Source organism: Suricata suricatta, chromosome 1, assembly GCF_006229205.1.
Source record: "Suricata suricatta isolate VVHF042 chromosome 1, meerkat_22Aug2017_6uvM2_HiC, whole genome shotgun sequence".
In the NCBI taxonomy this organism is placed as follows: domain Eukaryota; kingdom Metazoa; phylum Chordata; class Mammalia; order Carnivora; family Herpestidae; genus Suricata; species Suricata suricatta.
This window is the reverse complement of record NC_043700.1, coordinates 31,789,989-31,815,828: the sequence shown is the minus strand read 5'-3', so window position 1 is coordinate 31,815,828 and position 25,840 is coordinate 31,789,989. Positions and strand designations below refer to the sequence as shown.

The window sequence follows — 25,840 nt, the reverse complement described above, 5'->3', positions numbered from 1 at the left end:
CGAATGTCAGGAAATTCACATCTGGGATGGTATTGTATGTGCCTACCTCATTTATTGGTCACTTATCATTAGGCTGCAATAGTACCAACATATGCTACATTCATGCTAATAGTGTGTGTTTGACAATCACCATTGATTTACCCTTCATTACTCTAAAAAGATGGGTGTTAGGTGAAATGAAACTAATTTCAGAAAACCAAATAATTTATTCTACATGAACAAATAAATCCTTATTTTAGAATAAAAATTTCCCAGTCAGGAGATAATATAATATAGGACTTGTTGAGCACCTTCTGTGTGCCTTGCATTGTACATTATTTGTTATGCATTTTATTATATTTTAAATTTATTTTAAAGTTTTATAATAAAAAAGCTTAATCATATAGAAAAGTGGATAGTATAATGTTATGAGCTTCATTATACTCATCATTAGATATAATAATTTGTTAACATTTTGCTATGCTTTATTTGGTTCTAGGTTTTTAACAGTCAATTGCAGATATCATGACATGTTACTTTCTTCAAAATACATTTAAACAATAAGCATAGTTTATGAAATAACCATTAGCAATACCAGTAGAGCACCAAAATACAGCAATATTTCCTTAATATTGTCTAACATCAAGCTCATATTAAAATGGTACCATTTGTACCCAAAGTGTGTGGTATTAAGAATACATATTGTTAGGGCGTCTGGTTGGCTCAGTCAGTTAAGCATCCAACTTCAGCTCAGGTCATGATCTCAGTTCGTGTGTTCAAACCCTGCGTTGGGCTCTGTGCTGACAGCTAGCTCAGAGCCTGGAGCTTATCTTTGGATTCTGTGAGCTCTCTCTCTCACCCTCCCCTGCTCGTGCTTTCTCTCTCTCAAAAATAAATAAAACATTTAAAAAAATTTTAAAAAGAATACATATTGTCTAAACAAGGGTCCAATAAATAATACAAATTTTATTTGACAGTATTTATGTTGATTGTCTCTTCCTTTAGAACAGGCTTCCTTCCTCTTTTTTGTATGACACAGACTTTTAAAACAGAGTGGGAGACTTCCAGTTTCAGCTCTGACATATAAAGAGCTGGAAGTCAGGGCATCTGGGTAGCTCAGTTGTTTGAGCATCCACCTCTTGGTTTCAGCTCTGGTCATGATCTCACAGTTTTGTAAGTTTGAGTCTTTCATCTGGCTCTGCACTGACCTCACTCAGTGCTATGAGTTCCAGGCCCTGTCGAGGTTAATGTATGCCCTGACCAGAATGCAGGAGGGCTGGATCTGATCTGCCCTAAAGTGGTGCACCGAAGACCCTGTTTAGGTAACTGGTAGGGATGACTGGCTTACCCTCTGACCTCACCACCATGCGACTTGCTTTATAAAAATTGGAGATTAAGGTCCAGAGTAAGCAGAATATAAGGCAGAGAAGCTGCTTACCCTCTGGATCGCCTGTCCACCTGATTCCCCTTGTCAGTATGTCACCCTGAATAAAACTGTGCAAATGCTTTGGAGGGGCTTGCTGCATTTTTTCAGTCTCAAAATGCCTTCTTCTAAAGCATGCTTTATTGCCCCTCTTCCACCTTCTAACATTCTACCTGAGCTTATGAAACCTGGAGGAAAGCAATCTATACAACTATAGTCCTTTCTAGGCGTCCTGACTCACCTAAGATAGGCAGAATGAGGGGAGGGGCAGATAGAAAGAAACATTTGTACAGGTCACAGATCAGACACATAGGCCCCTTAAAAGACTGAGCCTTAATCATAAGATTATAGAACACTTTCCCTCATTCACAATTTACCACTATACCAAAAGCAAGGTCACTAGAGGAATCTGAAGTCTCTGGAAAGGACAACTATAGCAAATGTGAAACACAGCCCACTAGGCCAGATGAACATAAAACACTACACAAAAGGTCATTTCCTCAGTTACCTCAGTTCCTATTACCTGATACATCATGTCAGGCTTTCAACAAAAAATTAGAAGGCATGCTTTAAAGTAAAGCAAAAATACAATGTGAAGAGACAAAACAAGCGTCACAGCCAGACCAGATATGATAAATATTTTGAAATCATCAAACAGGGAATTTAAACTATTCATCATAGTATGTTAATGGGTCTAATGGAAAAAATAGACAACATGCAAAGATAGATGGGCAAGGTAAATGGATAATGGGAAACTCCTAAGAAAAAATCTAAAGGAAATGCTGCAAATCAAAAATACAGTAGCAGAAATGAAGAGTGACTTTGATGGGCACCTCAGTAAACTAGATGTATTTGAGGAAAGAATTGATGAATCTGATTATGCTGACAGAAACTTAGCAAACTTAGCTGACAGAAACTTGCAAAGAGAAAAGAAATGAAAAAAAGAAAAAACGACCACAAGCTGGGAAAAATCAAAGTATAACTTCCACTTTATTGGAATACAAGAAGAAAGTGAGAATGGAACAGAAGAAATATTTTAAGTAATAATAGAATTTTCAGCGCTAATGACAAATAAGAAATCACAGACCCCAAAAGCTAGGAGAATGCCTGAAACCAAGGATAAAGAACAGCTTAGCCAGGTGATACTAGGCATATGATATCCAATGAGAAAATAAACAAAAAATCATAAAAGAAGTCAGAGAAAAAATAACCTTATCTATTGAAGAACCAGCATAATAATCATAGCAAACTTCTTGTCTGATACCACACAAGTGAGGAGAGTGCAGTGAAATATTTCAAGTACTAATAGACAAAGAAAGCCATAAATCTAGAATTTTATACTCAGCAAGATGTCTCCTGAATGAGAAGAAGAAATAAACTTTTTCACACAAATAAAAACTGAAGAAATTCATGACCAACAGATTGGTTCTGCAAGAAATGTTACAAGAAATTCCAGTAGAAGAGAAATAATATAGTTCAGAAGCTTGAATCCATATAAAGAAAGTAGGAGCATCAGGGAAGGCTTAAGTGAAGGTAAAACACACCTTTTGTTTTTCCTATTTTAATAGATCTAAAAGACAACTTTGTCTAAAATAATGATAGAATAGTGAAATAAATGGCAGCAATATAATAACTGATGAGAGGGAAGAATTAACATCACTTTGTTATTGGGTACTTGCACCATGTGATGCAGTATAATGTTTTTAAAAGGGACCATGGCTCATTTATAAATATATATTGCAAATGCAAGGGAAACCACAGAACTATAACCGATATACTAAGTGAAGAGAAAATGGACTCATATAAAATGCTCAATTAAAGCCAGAGAATGTAGAAAAATAAGGAAAAAGGAAACAAACAACAAGTGCAACAAATAGAAAAGTTACAACCGTGATAGATATTAATACAATTATATCAGTAATCAATTCATATGTGAAGGTTCTAAATGCATCAAGTAAAAGATAGTTTCAGAATGAGGAATAAAAGAACTATATGTTATTCACAAGAAACCCAGTTTAAATATAAAGATTCAATTTAAAAGTAGGTGGAAAGTACCAAAAATATGTAGCAATTTAACAACCCACTTCTAAATAGCACAAATCAAATAGGAAATTTAAAGAAAAATTTCTTGAACCAAAGAAAATGGAACACAATTATTCAAAATTTTTGGTATGCAGCAAAAGCAGTGTTTAGAAGGAACTTTGTGTCACTGAGTGCATATATTAGAAAAGAAAGATCTAAAAATCAAGAAGTTAAATTTCCACCTGAGGACATTACCAAAAAAAAAAAGTCATATGAATCCAAAGTAAATAGTAGAAAAGAAATAATGAGAATTAAAGCAGAAATCAATGAAATTGAAAACAAGAAATCAATAGGAAAAAAATCAACAAAACCAGCTGGTCTTTTGAAAAGATCTATAAAATTGACATGCCTATAGCCAGGCTAAGGAAAACACAGAGGACAGGGTACCTGGCTGGCTTAGTCAGTAGAGCCTGCAACTCTTGATCTCAGGGTCATGAGATTAAGCCCCCACATTGGGTGTGGAGCCAACTTAAAAAAAAGAAAAGAAGGCGGACAGAAATTACTACTGTCAGAAATGAAAAAAGTGAGAATCACAACAGATCTCATAGATATTTAAACTACAGTTAAGGAATACCCTGGATAACTCAATGCTCACAAATGTGAAGACTTAGTTGAAATGGATCAAGTCCTTGACAGACACAATCTGCCAACTCTCACACAAGAATAGATAATCTGAACAGGCCTACACCGATTAAATTTAACAAAATTGAATCAATAATTAATAACCTTCCAAAGCATAAAGCAACAGAGCCAGACGAGTTTTCTGGCAAATTCTACCAAACATTTAGGGAAGAAATTATACCAATTTTTTACAATCTGTTTCAGAGGAGTTGAAACAGAGGAGATGCTTTAACTCATTCTGTAAGGCCAGCATTACCCTGATCCCAAAACCAGGCAGACATATTAAAAGAAAACTACAGGCCAGTATCTCTCATGAGCACAGATGCAAAAATCCTCAACTTAATAGTAGCAATACAAATCTGAAAATATATAAAAGAATGATATACCAAATGAAGTGGGATTTATTCCAGCTATGCCAGGATGGTATAACATTCAAAAATCAGGTAACATAATCCATCACATGAATAAGAAAAAGAAGAGAAACCACATGATATATCAATAGATGCTGAAAGAGCATTTGGCAAAATTCAACACCCATTTGTGTTAAAAATTCTCAGCACTAAGAATAAAGGGGAATTTCCTCAGTTCCATAGAGAACATATACAAAAACCCTACAGCTAACACCATACTTAATGCTGAGAAACTGGAAGCTTTCCTACCAAGATCAGGAATAAGACAAGGATGTCTCCTCTTCTAACTCCTTTTCTAATTCAATCAAAGGAAATAAAAGTTATATAGACTGGAGAGTTTTAGAAATAAACTGTCTGTTCACAAATGACATGATCATCTATAGAGAAAATCCCAAAATACTGGCCAAAAAAACTCCTGAAACTAATAACTGATTATAATAATTTTGCAGGATGTGAGATTAATATTCAAAGGTCAATTGCTTTTCTATACACCAGCAATAAACACCTTGGGTTTAAAATTAAAAACGTCATTTATTGAAGTACCCGAAAAATGAAACAAGATAAACTCACAAAACATATACAGAATTTATTTGTAAGACACTACAAACCCTGGTGAATGAAATCAAAAAAGATCTAAATACATGCAGAGATATTCCATGTTAAAGAACTAGAAGATTTAAGATATCAATTCTTCCCAACACAATCTCTAAGTTCAACCCAATTCCAATCAAAATCTCAGCAAATTATGCTGTAGATAGTAAAAAGCTGTCTCGAAAGCTTATATGGAAAGCAAATGACCAAGGATAGCCAGTATAACTCTGAACCAGCAGAACAAAGTTGGGGGACTCATATTTTTCAGTTTCAAGACTTATTGTCAAGCTACCATAATCAAGATGCCATGGTATTGGCAAAAGAATAGATACATTGAACAATGGAAGAGAATACAGAGCTTATAAGTAGGACCACAAAATACAATGAAGAGATGCCTGAAAAAGGAACAGCAGCTATTCAATGGAGAAGGAATAGTCTTTTCAACAAGTGATACAGAACCATTGTCAAAAAGAGAAACTAGACCCAGACATTACAACTGTCACAAAATTAACTCAAGATGGATCATAGGCCTAAAATGAAAATGAAACCCTATAAAACTTCTTAAAGAAGACATTGGAGAGGCACCTGGGTGCCTCAGTTGGTTAAGTGTCTGACTTTACCTCAGGTCATGATCACATGGTTCGTGGGTTTGAGCCCCACCTTGGGCTCTGTGCTGATAGCTCAGAGCCTGGAGCCTGCTTCGGATTCTGTGTCTCCCTCTCTCTCTGCCCCTCCCCTGCTCCATGCTTGGTCTCTCTCTGTCTCTCAAAAATAAGCAAACATTAGAGAATATCCATTTGACCTTAGCTTTGGTGATGACTTTTAAATAAACCACCCAATGCATAATCCATGCATGAAAAAAATTACAAAAGTGGTAAGTTGGGCTTTATTAAAAGTAAAAACTTCTGCACTACGAGAGACAAAAATTATTTACTTCTTAGTGATGGGAGGTGCCAGATGCAGTGTCTCTGTTAGTTTGGAGAGGCTATCCTAGCACATGCAGACTACCAACCCCTAATAACATTAGTAATATGGTAGGGCTGGAGAGTGCTCAGAGGGTGTGTCTTCCTTCCTCTAAAGCACATACTTACCAAGGTCTCCAATGTCATTGCCATTTTTTTGGTTCACTTTGATCAATAGTGTTTTATCAATAGGAGGGACCAATATCCAGGGCCATTTGGAGGGTGGAAGAGACAACAGATGTGACTGTAAATGCATTTTTAAAAATAAATGTTTATTCATTTTTGAGACAGCAGGAGCTGGGAAGAGGCAGAGAGAGAGAAGGGGGCAGAGGATCCAAAGCAGGCTCTGTGCTGACAGCAGCAAGCCAGATGCGGGACTTGAATTCAGGAACCCTGAGATCATGACTTGAACTGAATTCGGACACTCAACTGGCTCAGCCACGCAGGTGCCCCTGTAAACGCTTTTGGTTGTCAGTCCTGGGTGAGCAAGAACTCCTTGGGAACTTCTTTTCTGATAAAGAGGGAAAAGAACACATTTACCAGATTAATAACATGAATGCTCTTTGGAGGTGGCCACAGGCCTCATCTGGAAGGAGGTAGAAGTCTTAGGTGTGGCAGTTCCCTGAGGCCAAGGGCAATTCTTTTAGAGGAAGGCAGGTCAGAGCAGTCAGAACTAACATTCTCCCAGTAATAAGTCCTGGCTGGGAGATCTGAGTGGAGGCCACCAGAGCCATTACAACAACTAGTTCCCACAATTTTATTGAGAATTAAGTTATGTAAAGTATGTGGAACCAGAAAGCATTATCAGGATTTTAATATTACATTTTGTTATGCAGTGGAAGGGGAAGAAAATCTAAATTTATTAAGTGATATGTGCTTTGGAAAGTTCTAGTATTACTATCAGTGGCTTTTTCCTTAGAGAACTGAATCAAGAACTCAGAGGGTTTAGCAAGATCTTCATGTGTACCCCGACCCCGGCCCCATACACATTGCTATACTCTCTCATTGTGTGCGTTTTAAGTTAATTTGACTTTGTCACTTTAAGAGGGTTCTCACTTGGCTCCTGGAAATCAATTTATAGACCTGAATAGCCTTGTTCATACATAGAATACTGACACTTTGCAGCAGGGGGAAGACTATCACCAATAAGAATTCAGCACAAGGGACCTGGGCAGGCTTTTGCGGTTACAAGGAGCAGAAACCAGAATGAAGGCTTGTCTGTGATAGTGTTGGAGCCAGCACTAAATGCAATAACACACATATTGATTGACCCCGCTCCTTCAGCCTTGCAGTGGAGTCACGGTGTAGGTTAGAAACAATTTGATTTCTTTGTTTCTGCCTTCCATAATGCAGACAAGTTCGCCTGGCCCCTGGATGGCATTCCTGGGGGGAAAATAGCTCATCTTAAAAACTTATCCCCAAACTTTGCCTTCATGAAAGAATGAAATCACCCTGCCCGTCTTTCCTACATGCTTGCGATCTAAATATTGGAGGAGCAACCCACAGCCTCTCTGGGTCTCAGTACTGCTGTTTTAAAAAGAGATTGAAGAGGGCGCCTGGGTGGCTCTGTTAGTTAAGCGTCTGACTTCAGCTCAGGTCATGATCTGTGGTTATGAGTTGGGCTCTGTGCTGACAGCTCAGACCTGCAGCCTGCTTCAGATTCTGTGTCTCCCTCTCTCTCCACCCCATCCCCACTCATGCTTGGTGTCTCTCTCTCTCTCTCTCTCTCTCTCTCTCTCTCTGAAAGATAAATAAACATTAACAAATTTAAAAGTATATTTAAAATGAAGAGATTAGAATCAGTGATAATTGTGGACACCTCCACTGTGAAGTTGTTCTCTATCTCCTGAAATTAAATCACCTATCTGCACTTAGATTATCCTAAAATTGACTTTCACTACAACCGCCAATGCATCTCACACTCAGTTGTGTTTAAGACAAAATCATATTATTATTATATTATTATTCAGTATAAAAGTAACACATGATTTTCAGAAATAAGCTTCTCTGTGGATCCAAATACTTAAAAGTGATAGGTAGAACATGAGGTTACAAGCTGAAGCCAGGCAAGGGGGGCGATGTCCCTTCTCCCCAACTCCTTTGTGAAAAGCTGAAAAACACCACTGCCGGCCCTTGCTGGCATCTGTGGCTTCTGTGGGCCTGCATTTCTAGGGGAGGGTAGAGGGGACATGGATGTAGACTTGAGACCAAACCTGAGCCAACACACTCACCAACTCAGGAACTAGATCCATAGCATCTTCAGATCACCAATATCAGACTCCGTTCTGGGCCGGGAGTCTGGTGGACACTGAGAAAAACAAAGAGGACAACTAGAGAGCAGGTGTTAGTGAAGAGAATAAAGAAGACAGTCTCCTCCTTAAATTTTCTCTCCGTGAGATTAAATTAATACAACATCCTGAAAACGTCCATAAAATGTTCATATAATCAAGGAGATACATGTACAGGAACTATTAATAGAGAAAGAAAAATACAGAAACAAGAACCGATAGAAAATATTTTAATTTTTTGTGTTTTTTATTTATTTTTGAGAAACAGAAAGAGACAGTGTGAGCAGGGGAGGGTCAGAGAGAGAGAGAGATACAGAATCTGAAGCAGGCTCCAGGCCCTGAGCCAGCTTTCAGCACAGAGCCCGATGCAGGGCTTGAACCCACGAACCGTGAGATCATGACCTGAGCCGAAGCCGGACGCTCAACCACCTGAGCCACCCAAGTGCCCCAGAAAATATTTTTTAAAAAACATTAGAAATATTGGAAATAGGAAATGTAATAACTGAAATAAACATTTTTTAAAAAAATATCTAAACTCTAGGCTGAACACAGATATAAAACTAACACTATAGGCTAAGCATTAAGGCAGTGCTAAGTACTAAATTACAAAGAAGAGCACAGAGAGACAAGAGATATTTTTTAAATATGAATGTGTAACTAAGAGGCATGGAGCACAGATTTTGAGACATCAACATGTATACAGGATGATTTTAATAATGAGGATGGGGGCTTTCCAAGAAACCATATTTAAAGACACAGTGGGTAAGGACTTTCATATTAAAATACTACTTGAGTTTCAGATTGAAATTGCAGTCTATATGATAAGAAGGATAAATAATATGCAGGCACATTGCTGTGAAACTGCAGACCACCAAGAAAAGAGGACATGTTAAAAAGCTATCCGAAAACTGAACGAAAGGAGAAGAAATTGACTCTCTTCTGAGTGGAGACGGTAAGGGTCTTCATCTGTTTTGGATCATTTAATCATATTTTTTATAAACATGCAAAACCATGCTCTCTTGTTTAAACGAACAGGTAAGGGATAAAACTGATCTTAATTAAAAACACAATCAGTTCATGACTGTCCTAAATGTAAAGATCTTGGTTACATCTAAAGAAAAGAGAAGAGATGTGGCTGAGAAGCAGCACACCACAGGCTTCCAGGATGTGGGAATATTTTATGACGTGGCCCAGACACGCTGCAGACACTAGTGATGTGGTTTTCACCTTGTAACTATTCCTGAAACAGTATACAAACAATACACTTTTCAGTATGTATGTTATATCTGACTTCTTTAAATGTAAAAATAAAAATAAATTGCTACTGGAAATGGCAGATATTTTAAAATGTTTTTTAAGTTTATTTGTTTTTGAGAGAGAGAAATAGAGCAAGGGAGGGACAGAGAGAGAGAGAGGAGAGAGAGAATCCCAAGTGGGCCTCAAACCCATGAATCACAAGATCATGACCTAAGCAGAAATCAAGAGTCAGATGCTTAACTGTCTGAGCACCCAGGCCCCTCAGAAGTGACAGATTTCTATCTAGAAAAAAAAGTATACTGACCCTAGATTTCTCAGAAGTAATAACGACAGAAGACAAAGAAATAATATCTTTCTAGCTTGAAGGGAACATACTTGGCAACATGGATATCTATACCCACCTAACCTATCATTTAAAAATAGGGGGAAAATAAAGATATTTGCAGATAGATGAAGATTAAGAAAGTTAGCCATTCATAAATCACCGAAAAATGTTTTAAAAGTAATGCATGAGGAAAAGTGAACACTGAGGAAAAAGCAAGATGCGAGAAATAAACAGTAGCAGAGGCATTAAATAAAATTGAATCATAAATTTAGTTAACTAGTAGAAATTATTACTTTTATTAGAAATTCCCAATATATTACATAAGATGGATTAAGAAGATGTGGGGTGTGTATATATATATATATATAATGGAATATTACTAGGTGATCAAAAAGAATGAAATCTTGGCATTTGCAACCACATGCATGGAACTAGAGTTTATTATGCTAAGTGCAATAAGTCAATCAGAGAATGGTAAGTATCATAGGATTTCACTCATATGTGGAATTTAAGAAACAAAACAGGAACACAAGGGAAGGAGGGAAAAATAAGATAAAAACAGAGAGAGAGGCAAACCATAAGAGACTTTTAAATACAGAGGACAAACTGAGGATTAATGGAGGGGATGCAGGAGGGGATGCGTTGAAAAGGTGATGGGCAAAAGGAGGCATTTGTGGGATGAACACTGGGTGTCCTATGTAAGTGATGAATCATTAAATTCTACTCCTGAAACTAGTGTTAAACTATATGTCAACTAACTTGGATTTAAATAAAGTTAAAAAAAGGCATTACTGGTATAATATCTAAACAACTAGGAGGATGCAAGTGGGAGTGTTACGATCTAAAGGTAAGTGAAGTGTGCTCACATGCTTCCCTTTACAGAGGTTCGCTAGACATGCTCAGTAACCTCAGACTTCGTTAGGAAAGCTATAGTTAATATATGTATTAAAATATTATTAATTGTAGAAAATTTGGAAAAGTTTTAAAAAACATGAAGATAGAAATTAAAATCTCATATAACATCATCCCCAAAGAGACAATAATTATCAATCTTTAATATAATTCCTTCACACACAAAAAATAATTTCTTTGCATTGATGTTCATATAAATATATAGTTTATGTATATATGTACCTACCTTCACATATATACTCACATGTGTGTATATATCCACAAATGTCTCTATTTATGTCCACATACACAGTTGTACCATTTGTTGTACTGTGGTCTGCGGGGGACCAGCCCACGCACCACTGTCTAAGGGTCTCTGAGTAGGGGATTGGTGTCGGCGCAGTATCTATAAGAAAGAACACAGACAACGTGAATGGTGGTAGTGCCACTACGCTTTTACTGTGATGCTTAGTGACTTATATGCCATAGGTGATTACATCATTTTGAAAAAATGATTACATTGTTTTTAACTTTGAGGTTTTGGGTAAGAATCACATGTTTCAAAAAAGATCATTATTTTCATGGAAGAGAGAACAGAAAATCAAAAACAAGAACATAATTTATTACAGAAGTTGAAAGCAGGAACAAAATACATTAACTAGGGTCTTGTTCTACGTATATAGTTTAATATTAACCAAAGCTTAAGCAAAGATCATTTTTCTTTAAAGATTAATATAATGGTTTGCAGGTAAGGTGCCCCTGACCAGGAAGGGAGTTTCAATCCAAAAATCTGCTCATATACTGAAACCACAATTAGCAAGGAATATGAGTAGTAGGAAAACCAGTTCCAGTCTCTGATCTATTTTGATCAAGCAGTCAAGCGCACACATTTTCAAGTAGGGGGAAGCAGGGTCCCAAAGGCCACACAGCACTGTACCCCAGTCTCCCAGGACCTATGTTCTTTTTGTCCTGATCCTCAAATGGGGGGAGGGCCAACCGTTATCCAGGGTAGCGCCTTCCTAGACAAGGCTAGGGACTTTGCGATTACATATGCTCCCCCCGGAGGCTTTGCTGTCACGGTGGAATCAACTCTGCAGGCTTTTTGGCTGGAGGGTCCCCAACAGTGGCTGCACGCCGCCCTGCCACCACTCAAGAGTTCCATGCCACTGGGCCCAAATTGCCCAAGTTGGGCTGACCAGACTTTTCAGACCACTTACTACTTCTTTACTTTTCCCAGTTCTCTCTCTCTCTCTCTCTCTCTCTCTCTCTCTCTCAGTGCTTCTGAGCTCTTACATTATAGCCTTTACCCTTTATAAAATTTGGCATTTCCTTGAATGCAAAACCCAGTTAATTTTTATTAAAGAAAAAACACCTTCTTTTTGGGTTGCCTGGGTGGCTCAGTCAGTTAAGCATCTGACTCTTGATATTGGCTCAGGTCATGATATCATGGTTCTTGAGATCAAGCCCTGCATAGCGCTAAGCACAGAGCTTGCTTGGGATTCTCTCTCTCTGTCTCTCTGTCTCTCTGTCTCTCTGTCTCTCTCCCTCTCCCCCCCCTCAAAATAAATAAATAAACACTAACAAAAACCTTCTTTCAAATTTTGTCATCTTTTATTGAAGACTGGGTTAAAGAGGGCTGGAGGCGATGGTTACAAGGCAGTGTGATGATGCAGAATATCAGGCCTTCCCTCCTTTGCTGGCTGGCTCACATGTTTGCGCTCTCTCTCTCTCTCAACTCTTCTTTCCTTCTCCTGAGTTACAGCTTTACCCCTCCCTATGTTCCATGCAGCACAACGCCACCATTACTCAGGTTTCCTCATGATTGATCTTCTTAAACTTAAATTTATATTTTCCAGCATATGCATTGACTTTCTCACTTCGTTAATTTTTTTTTGTATCTCTCCCAACACCTTTTTTAACTTAATATATTAGAAAGAATATGACTTTCTGAGCTTCGTTATTAACCACACGATAATCGCATCAAATGCCACATTTGGTTCTGTCCCTCACCACTACACTTGAGTTTTACTGTAGTTCCTTAGATCGTTTTGCCGCTGATACCTCTGCAGAGGAAACGTCAAGAATGTTCATGTGCTCTCATCCAGGAACCTCACTTCTAAGGCTTCTGCCGCATATCTAATGCTTTCCTTTCTCAAGTAAGGATTCATAAGCATCTAATTTAGCAGTGAGTAAACAGATATCTTCATTTCTGAAAAGCAGTTAGCCCTACGGTAAAAATGAGCAGCTCTCTAAAAGCCAGGCCATAAGCCTGAGGAAACCATGGATATAAAGAATAAAAAGATAATTAACAAAATTTCCTACGTCCACCTGAAATGCTCGCGATACTTTAAGTAGCAGTTCCATTATCATCCCATGTCTTAAAAGGCCCCAGTCCAGTATTGTCAAGACGCACCTGCAAACACAAACTTATGTGCTCTACTAAGTTTATAAGAAATATGAGTCTTGTCTCTGAGCAGCTTAAAATCAAGGATAAATCTGAAGTAGATTAATCCAGAACCTTGCAACGAGTATGTCTACTTCTAGGGGGGAGAAAGGGCATAAGATAGTTTTATGAGCCTGTGGCCAAAATTTCATTTTATGATTCATTCAAAAGGGATGACAAACAATCTTGTCAACAAGTTAGTACAAACCACTTCAGGGACTTTATGTAAACCTCGATTATATGATGTTGGGAAAGCTTTAAAAAAATCATTCATTCCAAGAAACATTTGGCTTATTATTAATAAGCAGATTGGCTTTCCAAAATAGGTTATAAATACTAGAGTTGACTAACTGTTATCTGCTTTTTTCACTCCTAAACTTACCTCCACCCCCAGTCAGATTACCACGGAAATTGTAATAAAATTTGTATCTGGTGCTTCATTCACATTTCAGTATTATTTTCTTACTATTCAAGCCAGTGAATAGAAAACAAATTTACATCATGATAAGAACACAGGCAGATGCTATCCATAATGTTAACTACTTGTCATACGTGGAGATGTATTTTCTCTCCCTTGGGAATGGGGTTTCTCATTTCTCCTTACGGTAGAGCAGTAACATTTATTGTCTCTCAGCAAAAGCTACAAGGCATTCATTGGATGATGTGTTTTCCCAGAATAGAGTTTTACAATTTATAGTTTCTCTCACTGGCCTCATCTCTGCCTCAGGCCAATGTGACAGAGATTCTCTCTGGCAAGTAGTATGGAGAGTGAAGAGAGGTTAAATCATGAAGCTACAACCTCCTCTTTGCTGTGAAAGCCCACAGGGACCCCACATAAAAGGTTTGGGTACCCTTAATAGAATTCCCAGTAGGCAGGGGAAGGAGCTGCTGAAAGTGCCGGAGGCCAAGAGATGGAAAACACTGGCCAGTGGAGTTTTATCAGTCAAGCCTAATAGAATCCACACACTTGAACTCTGTTCCCTGAGGTCAAGTGTGAACCCAAACAACAGTTTTTGGCATTTGGAAATGCCTTTACTGATGACTTGGGAATTCTCATTCTCTACTCTCAGTGATTAACAATGAGAGGCAAGAAAACTTTTGTAGAAGGTATTAAAATATTGTTAAGGGACTAATGGTGAATAATATCCAGGTTCTGTACTCTTTCATAGTAATAGTGACAAAATAACTCCTTCTTAAGGTTTGCAACCAGGTGAACTGAGTGGTTTTGTATGCATTGTTGACAGTGGAGCACGACTTCCTGTTCCTGGCAGGTGGACTGGGAAGCAATTTAGAAGGACAGGAACTTCAGTGTCTGAGAAATAGGACACCTTAGATTTGTTTCTGGCTCAACCATTTACTAGCAAAATGACCTTTGATGAGCCACACAGCTTCTCTGGAACCTAGTTTTCTTACCTGCAAAATGTAAAGGTCTAAGATATCTTGCTCATTCTATGATTCTTAGATTCTGTTCCTACAACGCATGATAGGTATATGGGTAGAAGCGGCATGGAGTGGGAGAGAATGAAAGGAAAAGAACACAAACTTTAGAGCTAGAGAACTTTATCTTGTTTTTTTTTTTTAAGCTCACTTATTTATTTAGAGAGACAGAAATGGTGCAAGTGGAGGAGAGGCAGAATGAAAGGGAGAGAGATAGAATCCCAAGCAGGCTCCACACTGGCAGCATGGAGCCTGATGTGAGGCTCAAGCTCACAAAACCGTGAGATCATGACCTGGCTGAAACCAAGAGTCGGGCACCTAACCTACCGAACCCCCAGGTGCCTCTATGTTGTTTAGTTTTAAATTCTACTTCATTGTAAGTGGGATAGACACAGTCCCTTCCATTCTTTGTGCATGTATGCATGTATCTTCATTTGTATAGAGGAGATAATAATGCATAGCTCCCAGGTATGTTGTGAATATTGAATATAAAAAACCTAAATAGATAAATAAAAACTTGGCCATTTACTGGCACAAAATATGCAAACTGAAAATAGTGCTTTTATTCATTTCTGTGTTTGAATATTTTCACATAAAAGTTTAAATATTGCTTATTTATAGATGACAGAAAATAAAGAATAGTATACTTTATACTTTTTGAAAGAATTCTGGCCTAGAATAAAATAGTCTATATTTAAATCCTGTTGTGTGGATGAAAAGGAAAATACAACATACCAATACTTGAAACAAAGCTGTTTTTAGAGCAGAATCTGTGTGAAATATATCTTTTAAAAGAAAGACTAAAAAATAAGTGACCTGAGAATCAAAATCAAGACGTTAGGAAAAGGACAGTATAATAAATCCAAAGGAAGTAGAAAAAATGAAATAATCAAAGTAAATGCAGAAATGAATGAAATTGAAAAACAAATATACAAAATAGAAAAATCAACAAACAATATGTTGGTTCTTTAAAAAAAACTAATAGTGGGGTGCCTAGCTGGGTCAGTTGGTAGAGCGTGCAACTCTTGATCTTGGGTTGTGGGTTTGAGCCCAACCTTGGGTATAGAGATAACTTAAAAATAAAAATCTTAAAAAAAAACTAATAGAACTACCAAAGCTTGAGCAAGGCAGATCAAGAGGAAAGAGAAAAGGACATATCACCAATATCAGGACTGGTAAGAGGCATATCACCACATAACCTACAGATACTAAAAAATAATAAGATACTGTACGTTAACTGTACTGGAATTAAACTTAAACCCTTAATTAAAAAAAGGTATCTTAAATGTAATGCTGACAAATTAAAAAATTTAGATAAAGTGAACAGAATACTTAAAAATCACCAAACTTACACTGACTCAGAAGACTGAATAAAAAGGAAAATGTTCATGTGAAACTTGGAAATTTTTATTACCAAAATATTTATATAAAAATATTGTATCAAGGGAAATGTGGAAAAAAATTATAGATCAACAAATCATGAACATAGATGCAAAATCTTAAATAAAATATAAACCAACTGTATTTAACTATATTAAAGAATGTTTTCTTATAACACAACCTAACTGGATTTATTTTATGATTACGTGTTTGATTTAACATTAAAGATGTCAACTAATGGAATTTATTACATAGATAGAACAAAGACAAAAGTAATGTACTCATTTCAAAAGATACAAAAAGAAGTATTTGATAATAGCCATTCATAATAAAAACAAATTAATGATAGAAAGATTCTTAATATGATAAGATCAGTGTTTATCAAAAAATAACAGTAATATACTTAGCAATGTCTTACAGCTAAAGTGAGAATGAGGTAAGGATTTATGCAATTCGCACTTCTATTCAATATTTAATAAATTCTTAAGCTATGCACAAAGGTCAGAAAATGAGATGAAATCAAAGATCTGGAAAGATTTATTAAATTATTATTATTCATACAAGGTTTTAGTGTGTGAATAGGATAAACAGAGAAATCTACAGGAAACTAAAAGAAGTTATCATTTAATGAGATCACTGAATTCAAGGTCAACATATAAAGATTAATTCTATTTTAATATACCATCTAATATAACTCTTCTTGGAGATTTATTTAAAAATACTGTATGTAGTGGTATAAATAATATCAATTATCTAGGAATAAATCTAGTAAAATATAGACACAAATTCTATGCTGAATTCTACTTGCTGAGGTAAATTGTAAAAGACCCAAATTAATGGAAAGAATTATTATTATCTCCATGAATTAGAAGACTCAGTATTTCAAAATGTCAATTCTCCAACAAAGTAATTATTTAAATTGAGAGCTGTCTCAGTAAAAATCCCAGAAGGATTTTTGTTTTGTTTTGTTATGAAGCTGAGAATTTGATTCTAAAATTTATTTTGAACAGTCTAAGGTCTAAGAAGAGACAAGACAAACTTTAAAAAACAAAAGGTAGACGATTTACTCCAACAGATATTAAGACTTAGCATGAAGCTACATGATTAAAATACATTGTTATTAGTGTGAGGAAACACAGCAAGATGTTGCAATAAATTAAAGAGTTCAAAAAGATATCTACAATATACATACCCACTTGATTGATTAAAAACTTGTCACTGCAAAGAAATGGTAGAAAAGTAGGGTGGGGTTTTTTTTGTTCCTTTTTTTTTTTTTTTTTTTTTTTTTAGTAAATGGTATAAGGTTAATTGGGTTTTCATATGGAGAAAATGCATCTTAACCCCTACTCCACACTATACACAAAAATCAATTTTAGGTGAATTGTGTATCTGAATGTGAAAGATAAAATGATTAATCCTTTTGAAGAAAACATAGGAGAATGATTTCATAATCCTAGCGTAGGCAATGATTTCTTAAATAGAACAGAAAAAGTACTTCTTGTAAAAGAATTGATTTATAGAAGGAAACCTATTAAAATTAAGAACGTTTATTTATCAAATCTATATTTGAAAATAAAAAAGGCAAGCCACAGAGTGGGGAAAGATATTCACAGTACAGAATTCCATCAAAAGATTCACATCCAGAATATATGAAAATCCCTGGGAAAGCAATAAGAAAAAAATTTAATAGAGGAAAACTGGACATCACTCTTGAAGAAGTAATTCACAAAAGGGTAATCCATATGGTAAATGGTGTTCAATTTTATTAACCATCATGGAATGCAGATTAAACTACAATGAAGGACCACAGCAAACTCCTCATAATTGCTAAAATGAAATTTTCAAGTGTTTTCAAGAATGTGGGATAACTGGAATGCTCATACACTACCAGTGAAGGAAGATAGCAATCACTTTAGGAAGCTGTTTGTCAATGTCTCCTAAAGCTGAGTATATGCAGAATAGTAGTTAATTTATGGAAAAGAACTTACTACAGGACCTAGCATGTTCATACCTAAGTACATGCCTAGTAGATACACACACATTCATGAATATTCATAGTTGCATGATTTGTAATACCTTCAAACCGCAAAATCCTAAACATCTATCAGCAATAAGACAGATAAATGGTGATATATTTATAACATAATGCAACAAGCAGAGTGAACAAGCTATAACATGGACAACACGTATGAATTTCATGAACATCATGTTAAGGAACCAAGCCAGTCACCAAAAAAAGAACATATTGTAATCTTCCATTTTCATGAAGTTCAAAAGCAAGGTAAGCCAATCTAAGATATTAGATCTTAGAATAGTAGTTAATTTATGGAAAAGAACTTACTGAGATGGAACATGAGGGAGGCTTCTGGGGTGCACAAAATTTTCTATTTTTTGATCTGGGTGGTAGTTATGTAGAGGTATTCAATTCGTGATAATTTATCTAGCTAGGTACTTACGACACATGGGCATTTCTGTATGCTTATTATATTTGAATAAAATGTTTACTTACAAAAATATTGGCTCTATGATTTACTAGCTTTTTGTTCTTTGGAAAATCACTTATAAGCTGTGTTCTTATTTGTCTCTATCTAAAATAAAGGGGAATAGATACTTGTTTCACAGTGTGTAAAATGGGATTTCTTTCAGGTGGGGTGGTCTTTGTTTCTCTTTTAAGAGCAGTGTGGTCTATTGGTCAATGCGTTCTAGGTGATGGGGATAGGATGGAGAACTGGATAGTTTCCCTGCCTTCAGTGAAGTTGCATTGTGTTTATTTGTAGACATGAAGTCAAGGATCACATTTGATCCAACCTAAATTCAACCTTCTCTTTAAACTTCCACACACAGCATTGCTTTAAAAAAGTGGCAAAGTGGTAAAATTAATACTTGACAAAGACAAAGATGACATGAATTTCACCTTATTTCCCCCTCTGCTTTCTCCTATTGATCAGTAAAATGGATAGAGTATGTATAAGGTAGCTGGGACAAAATTGGGACCAAAGATCTTGTCATTAAATAGTGAAGATGAAAGTTATCAAGGTAGAATATAAGAAGTTTAGAAATGTTGATAGCACAAATATATTCTTCAAGCCTAATCTTTGTAGAGTTTTATTTTCTTCCCTGTTTTTTTTTTTTAAATCGTTTAGCACGGACCTAACTCTCAAATGCAGTCACTTGTGCATTCCCACCCAAGGTGCAGCTTACAGCCACTTTGCCTGTGACTGTCCTGGCCAGTCCCCATGCTCATAGCACTGCTGTGGCTCCAAGCTAAAGAGAAACTTGAAATTCTTACATTTCCAAGGCCACATTTTATAGGATCTCTGGGTCTCAACAGCAATCTGTACACCATGAATATGAACCATCTAACAATGTTAATAGAAAACCATGGTGTACAAGTAAAGGAGTGAAGAGAAGATAATTTTTCTCTTCTATAATACTGGGAAATTGGCACAACTGACAAAGCATGTAGATTCTGATTTAGCCGTAGAGCTGGGCTAGCTCACTTCCAGTTTCCTGAGAAAGAGTAGAACATTCAGGAACTTTTGAATCCCATTCAGCATCCAGGGTAGGTAGAAAGGGAAGATGGTTGGGGGAGAATTTAAACTCCTGAGCTCAGTAATGCTAAATTATTGTGTCTCATTAAAGCTTATCAAGGGCCTCCCTTGGTAGTAACAATTCACCTTCACACAGAACAGATTCTGTTTTCCTAATATTCCTCTCACATTGTGAAATGTAGACATGTGAAAATGTTCTTTGGTCAGAGTTAGTTTTAAATCTTTACCCTAGGTTTTTGTCCACACTGTTGTGGTTGAGCAGTGACATATGAAAGCAATAGAAAGGAAGTAGAAAGCAGATCTTTTCAGGTTATACTTCATGCCATCGATGACTCTATAGCATCCCTCTTGATAACAATAATAGTAAGATCTTAGCATGTATTGAGTCTTGTAATGTGTCAGATACTGTTCTGAGGTTCTTTACAACATGCCTATATGATACACTCTTTTAAACAAATAAGCTCTACTGTGATATAATTGGCATACAGTAAATTGCACATACCTCAAAGTTGTAAGTTTTGACTCATGCATACATCCATGAGCACATCATCACATTGAACATTTAAAACAGTTTTGATTACCTCCAAAAGCTTTCTCATGCTCTTTCTAATTTTTCCTTCCCATGTCTCCAACTTCCCATCCCTGCCCAACCACTGATCTGCATTCTGTCACTACAAATCAGTTTGCATTTTCTAGAATTTCACATGAATTATATCATATTTTTTGGATGGTCTGGCTTATTTCACTCAGCATAAATATTTTTAAATCCATTCATGTTGTTGTGGATATCCATAGATCATTTTTAACACTGAGTAGTACTCCATTGTATGGATATGCCACACTTTATGTATGCATGCATTTGTTGACGTATCTTTGGGTGGTTTTCAGTTTCTGATTGTTACGAATCAGGCTGCTGTGAAAATTTGCGTATAAGTATTTTTTACACATATATTTTTAATTTTATTGGGAAAATATCTAGTAGCCATATAGTTGGATCATATGGTTTATTTACCATTAGAACACCACCAAACTGTTTTATGAAATGGTTGTAGAATTTAGTATAGAATTTTACTTTGTATCAGTGTATGAGGGTTCCAGTTACTCTACATAGTTGTCAACACTTATTATTGTCTATTTTTCTTCTTCTTCTTCTTCTTCTTCTTCTTCTTCTTCTTCTTCTTCTTCTTCTTCTTCATTTAGCCATTTTGTTAAGTATGTTTTAATATCTCACTGTGGTTTTAATTTGCATTTTTCTAATGACTAATGACATTGGGTATGTTTCCATGTGCTTATTTGGTGAATTATCTGCTCAGATCTTTTGCCCACTTTTAAGGGGTTGTTTATGTATACTTATGGAGTGTAAGGCACATAGAGGGATCTGGAAAATAAGCAAACAAACCCTAGTTATTAAAAAAATAACTTACGTTAAAGATCTCTACTACCAGTCTCCTTTATCCAGGTTAATATTGTCTTACGTTACCTCCTTTCTTCTCCAAATTAAAGTAACATTTGATTGATTTTGTAATATATATGACGACATTTCTTAGTTGGTGTTTCCTTCAGATAAGATTAAGCCTGGGAGTTTTGCTTTAGAAAAATATTGAGTAGAAAGAAAAGCTTTTGTTGCACAGGACTACAATCAAGTGTTGGTCTTATCATATGCTAATGTATACATTTGTCTCTGAGTCTTAGTTTCCTCATCTGGACAACTGGGGGTAAATGCAAGAGTGGCAATATCCCCCTTACAGAGCTGTCATGAGGATCAAAGGTGCTAAGGAAAGATAAGCACCCAGGATTCTGCTGGATTTATTTTACATTTTTTTGTCTTTTTTTTTTTTTCACTTTGTAATTTAGGTTGAAGACAAACCAGAGATCTGTGTAGAGTTTGAGAAAACAAATATATGACATTCTTGGGGAGAGTCTTGTAAATACTCTTTAGGTAGATGCCTTTTATAATTATACACATAATTCTGCCACCAAGAGCTATAGGTTATCAATGAGCAAAAGGCACCTGGAACTGTGTATGTGTAAGATTTTGTGTAGGTCAGTGAAGGGAATATTGTGATAATACAGTGCTAGAATATCTTCTTTCAAGTAATTGAAGCCTACTTAGGAACACAGACCATGTGCCTATAATTCTTAGTTTTTATCAGTTCAAGTTTTATGAAATGTTCACTGGGAAGAAAAAGATCTCCTCTGGCTAATGCTGAATGATGGTGATGTTTTTATGAAATATAGAGATGATATTGTTTGCTACATTGAGGTAAGGAGTAGACTGGGGAATTGCGACTTGAGGACCTTCAATAGTGCTAAGTATTTGTAATGTATTTAAATCTGTTCCAAAGTACTTTGTGGTAGACTATATTATTTGCATGTAAGTATTAAGCCTTGTTTCCCTGTGACTAGAATATCCCTCTGTGTGGTGTTTTTTGATACCAAATACGCCATTCCAAGTCTCTAATTCTGATGGGGTGTCCAACAATTCAACTCAATTCTGACAATAACTACCCATAACTAGTGGAGAGCCCACAGGTTAAAGGCTCAGTCCTTCAAAACGGTCTCTATTTCACATGTCAGCTACAAAAGGGGTCCCCAGGCTTTTGCCTGCTGACTACCAAGTCAGGGGTTCAAACACCCCCATCCCAAGTTTCAATAGTTTGTTAAAATGAGTCATAGAACTCAGGAAGATGCCTCAGTTATGTTACTGGTTATTGTAAGGATACAATTCAGGAACAGCCAACTGGAAGAGATGCATTGGGCAAGGGGGGAGTGGGAAGGCACAGAACTTCCTGCCTCATAGCACCTCAATGTATTCATCAACGCACAAGCTTTCTAAACCCCCTCATTGGAGTTTTGGAGGTTTATCATATAGGAACACATGAGTAAGGTACTGGATGTTGACGATTGAATTCGATCCCTCTTCTCTCAGGGGGACAGGGCTGAAAGTTGTACCCTGCTTTCTCACTGTTTTTCATGTGACCATCACCCATCTTGAAGTTACCTAGAGCTTTGATCCTCAAGAGTTATCTCATTAGCATATGAAAGAAGATTCTGAGAGTTAGAGGAACTCTATGCCAGGAATCAGGAACAAAGATCAAATATTTATTTATTATTATACTATATTTTCCAGTCCCCACTGACATTGGACTTAATCACGTGACTTGCTTGGAACAATGAAATATGGACAGGAGTGATATTATACTTGCTCCAAGTGAAGCATTTAAGAGGAATCTATGTTTCTTCTCATTGTCTTGAACTTCTGTCCTCTGTCACCAGAACAGCATGTCCCAAATAGTGGCTAGTCCCTGAATTCTCCTTGAGGTTCCCAGGATATGACTAGTAAAGCCGACTTCAAGCCAAATAGCAGCCTGGGGCCAAGCCCGCCTGAGCCCAGCAGAACCACACCCAATTCACAGACCTGTGATTAAGCAATAAATGTTTGTGTTATTATCCACCGAGATACTGAGTCTGCTACTACTACAGCAAAAACTGGCAAATGCATACACTGACATGTGTTACTTCATTTCTATCCTTTGCTTACTGCTGGATTTTGAGCACAGTTGTACAACATGTTGGAAATCGACTATTTGTCACTAAGTTCAGAATTGACATCCATTTAGATTTTCTTTGCATCTTGGGTTTTAAGCAGAACTTTAAAAGTCTTCATTGTAATTTTCTCCTGTGGATTCAGGCCCTCTTAAATCCACAAAGGCCTGGAAATTAAAGGAATAAATAAGTAGTACACCTGTGGGGCAAAATCCAATGCAGACTCTGCAAAATCCAATATGTCTGAAAAATATGTTCCTTGAGCAGCTCAGTCCAAATGCCACTGGCTTCCTCCATCCCTGGTTGATAGTACATTATGTTCAGGTCTTATCAAAAATGCAGCCAACCTGCAATTCAAACCCGCTCGCACAGAGGCAAAGTTCCCAGTGGGAGATGCCTCCCAGAACTTAGTCATCTCTTGACTAAGAATGGCTAGTCAGGGACGACAGCTCTAAAAAGGAAAATGGGATTGAGGGTGAAGTACATGCTGAAGAAATGTATATAAAAAAGCAACAAGGAGACAAGAGAGAGATAGAAAAAAAAAAAAAAAGAAAAAAATCCTAGAAAAAAAAACCCTGAAATTTGCCCTGTAGAAATTCAAATGATGTATGTTCCTGTGCAGTAAAAGACTTCAAAGCTCAGAAATCAAGGCAAAGCAAGTAGGTGCTGTCTTACGGGAAGAGGCGAGCACACAGGTCCATTGCTGCTTTGGTGCTGGGGCAGGTGCTGGCTTGGAATACGGGAGGTGCGGGGGGCGGGGGGCAGGTAGGGGTGGAAATAAACTAGAGCTGCTCCTGAAAGCTTCCTTCGAGTTGCCTGTTTAAACTTTTGCTGTTTTGCTTCTCCTCGTTTGGGGTGTTTTTCTGGTTACCCAGCCGCAGCAAACTCAGAGCCTGAAAGCAAACCAGACTCAGTCAAGTCTATAGGAAAACGAGCACAGCAAAGTCTGTCTCTTTGATCCCTGCTCTCTTTGTCATTGATCTTTTTTCCCAGAGCCGTAAGAAAAAAAAAGATCTTAGAATATCAAGAACATGAAATACATTTCCCTCCTGAATCACCCTTAATGATGGTTTTTATGAACTCATTTGTGGCTCTCTCGGCCTAGGCCTGTGAGTCACGTGACCTGTTACTTGCTCTCAAAGGTGAGTGCAAAACTATTGACAACCTCAGGAGACTTTGATTTAGAAATAGCCAACTTTTAATATAGCCCGCCTTATAGTCTTTTCCCTGAAACCCATTTTGTCCTCTAATGTAATGCAACACTTTAGTCTGTCTTATATCTAATAACCTCTATGAGCGTTGGATGAAATTCATTTTCAACCAGTTTCAACCCGAGCCATCACCATTAAGTTTTTGATTTGTTTTTTTTTTCAATTTTGAACTTTAGATCACTGAAATAATTACTGGAACCTGGTAGTTTTAAATGGATTGACTTCCATTATCTACTACATATCTACTACAAAGTAAATGGCCACAAATGGGTTGAAAAGACATCCCATTTTCACCATTATTTGCCTTTTTGAATAAGTTTTGAAAAACAAAAATATATATATAGGATTCATTTGTGGGTAATGAAAAAAACAAGTAAAGTGTACTTATCACTGGCATTGTATCTATGGTTGGAAAAAATCCTTAATTATTGGGAATAAATGAAAGGAGCTTTCTTTCTAACAGTGAACATGTAGGTAATTCATCATTACAACACTGGGTTTCTGTTTGCACTTTAGTTTCAAGTTCTTCACTCTAGAAAGTGGGGTTCAGTAAAAGCCAGGTCCAGAGGAGTTTGGATCCTGTATAAAACACACTGTTCTCCGGATGCCTGGGTGGCTCAGCTGGTTAAGCACCTGACTCACAGGTCATGATCTGACAGTTCCTGGCTTCGAGCCCCGCGGCCCACTCTCTGCTGACAGCTTGGAGCCTGGAGCCTGCTTCAGATTCTGTGTGTCCATCTTTCTCTACCCCTCCCCTGCTCGTGATCTGTCTCTTCTGTCTCTCAAAAATAAATAAATGTTAAAATAATCTTTTTAAACACATTGTTCTTAAAACATGACCTCCCAGAGGACAAAGTGAGAAAGTCTGTACAACAAGCCCTCCATGTCCACACACACACTCCTCTCGGAGGCTCAGTCCCCTGACAGTCTTAAACTGAACTCACACATAGGAGTAAACAGCAGGTAAGTGGTGGCCTGTCTGTTGCGGAGTAGAATATAAAGGAAATTTTCATATTGTCTGCCACTTCCCAAACTTGAGAGAAGGATGACTATGGAAAAGCGGCCCTTGTCTTGCTCCCATACAGCCAGAGGAAAAGAATGGAAAGAAAATGAAAGTTTTCCCTCGGCGCTACCAAACTCGGCTTCCAGCTTCTTCCTCTGGTGGCCAGCACAGATCATTAACATTGGTAATGTCCTTACTAAATCTGCTTGGAGAAAGTGACAAGTCTAATTTGTTACTGACAGACCGGCGGCTGGGAGTATGTTTAAAATGCATTGCTCTTGCTCCTGGACCCTTTGAATTGCTGTGTGGTTTCTGTCAGGTAGGCTTGGTATTTGGTTGAAGACTATCTGTGATTTCATCAATCTCTTCAGCAGCCTCCCAGAGGAAAGCCCCGCCACTTCAGTTACCTCCCTCTTTCCTCCATCCCAGGAACAAGCCCG

The 25,840-nt window shown here is 37.1% G+C and overlaps 1 long non-coding RNA gene across 2 annotated transcripts in view; it reads left to right on the top strand.

Moving 5' to 3' along the window:
* Positions 1-25,840, top strand: part of LOC115289823 — a 54,303-nt gene that overhangs the window by 24,609 nt on the left and 3,854 nt on the right. The window lies entirely within an intron of this gene.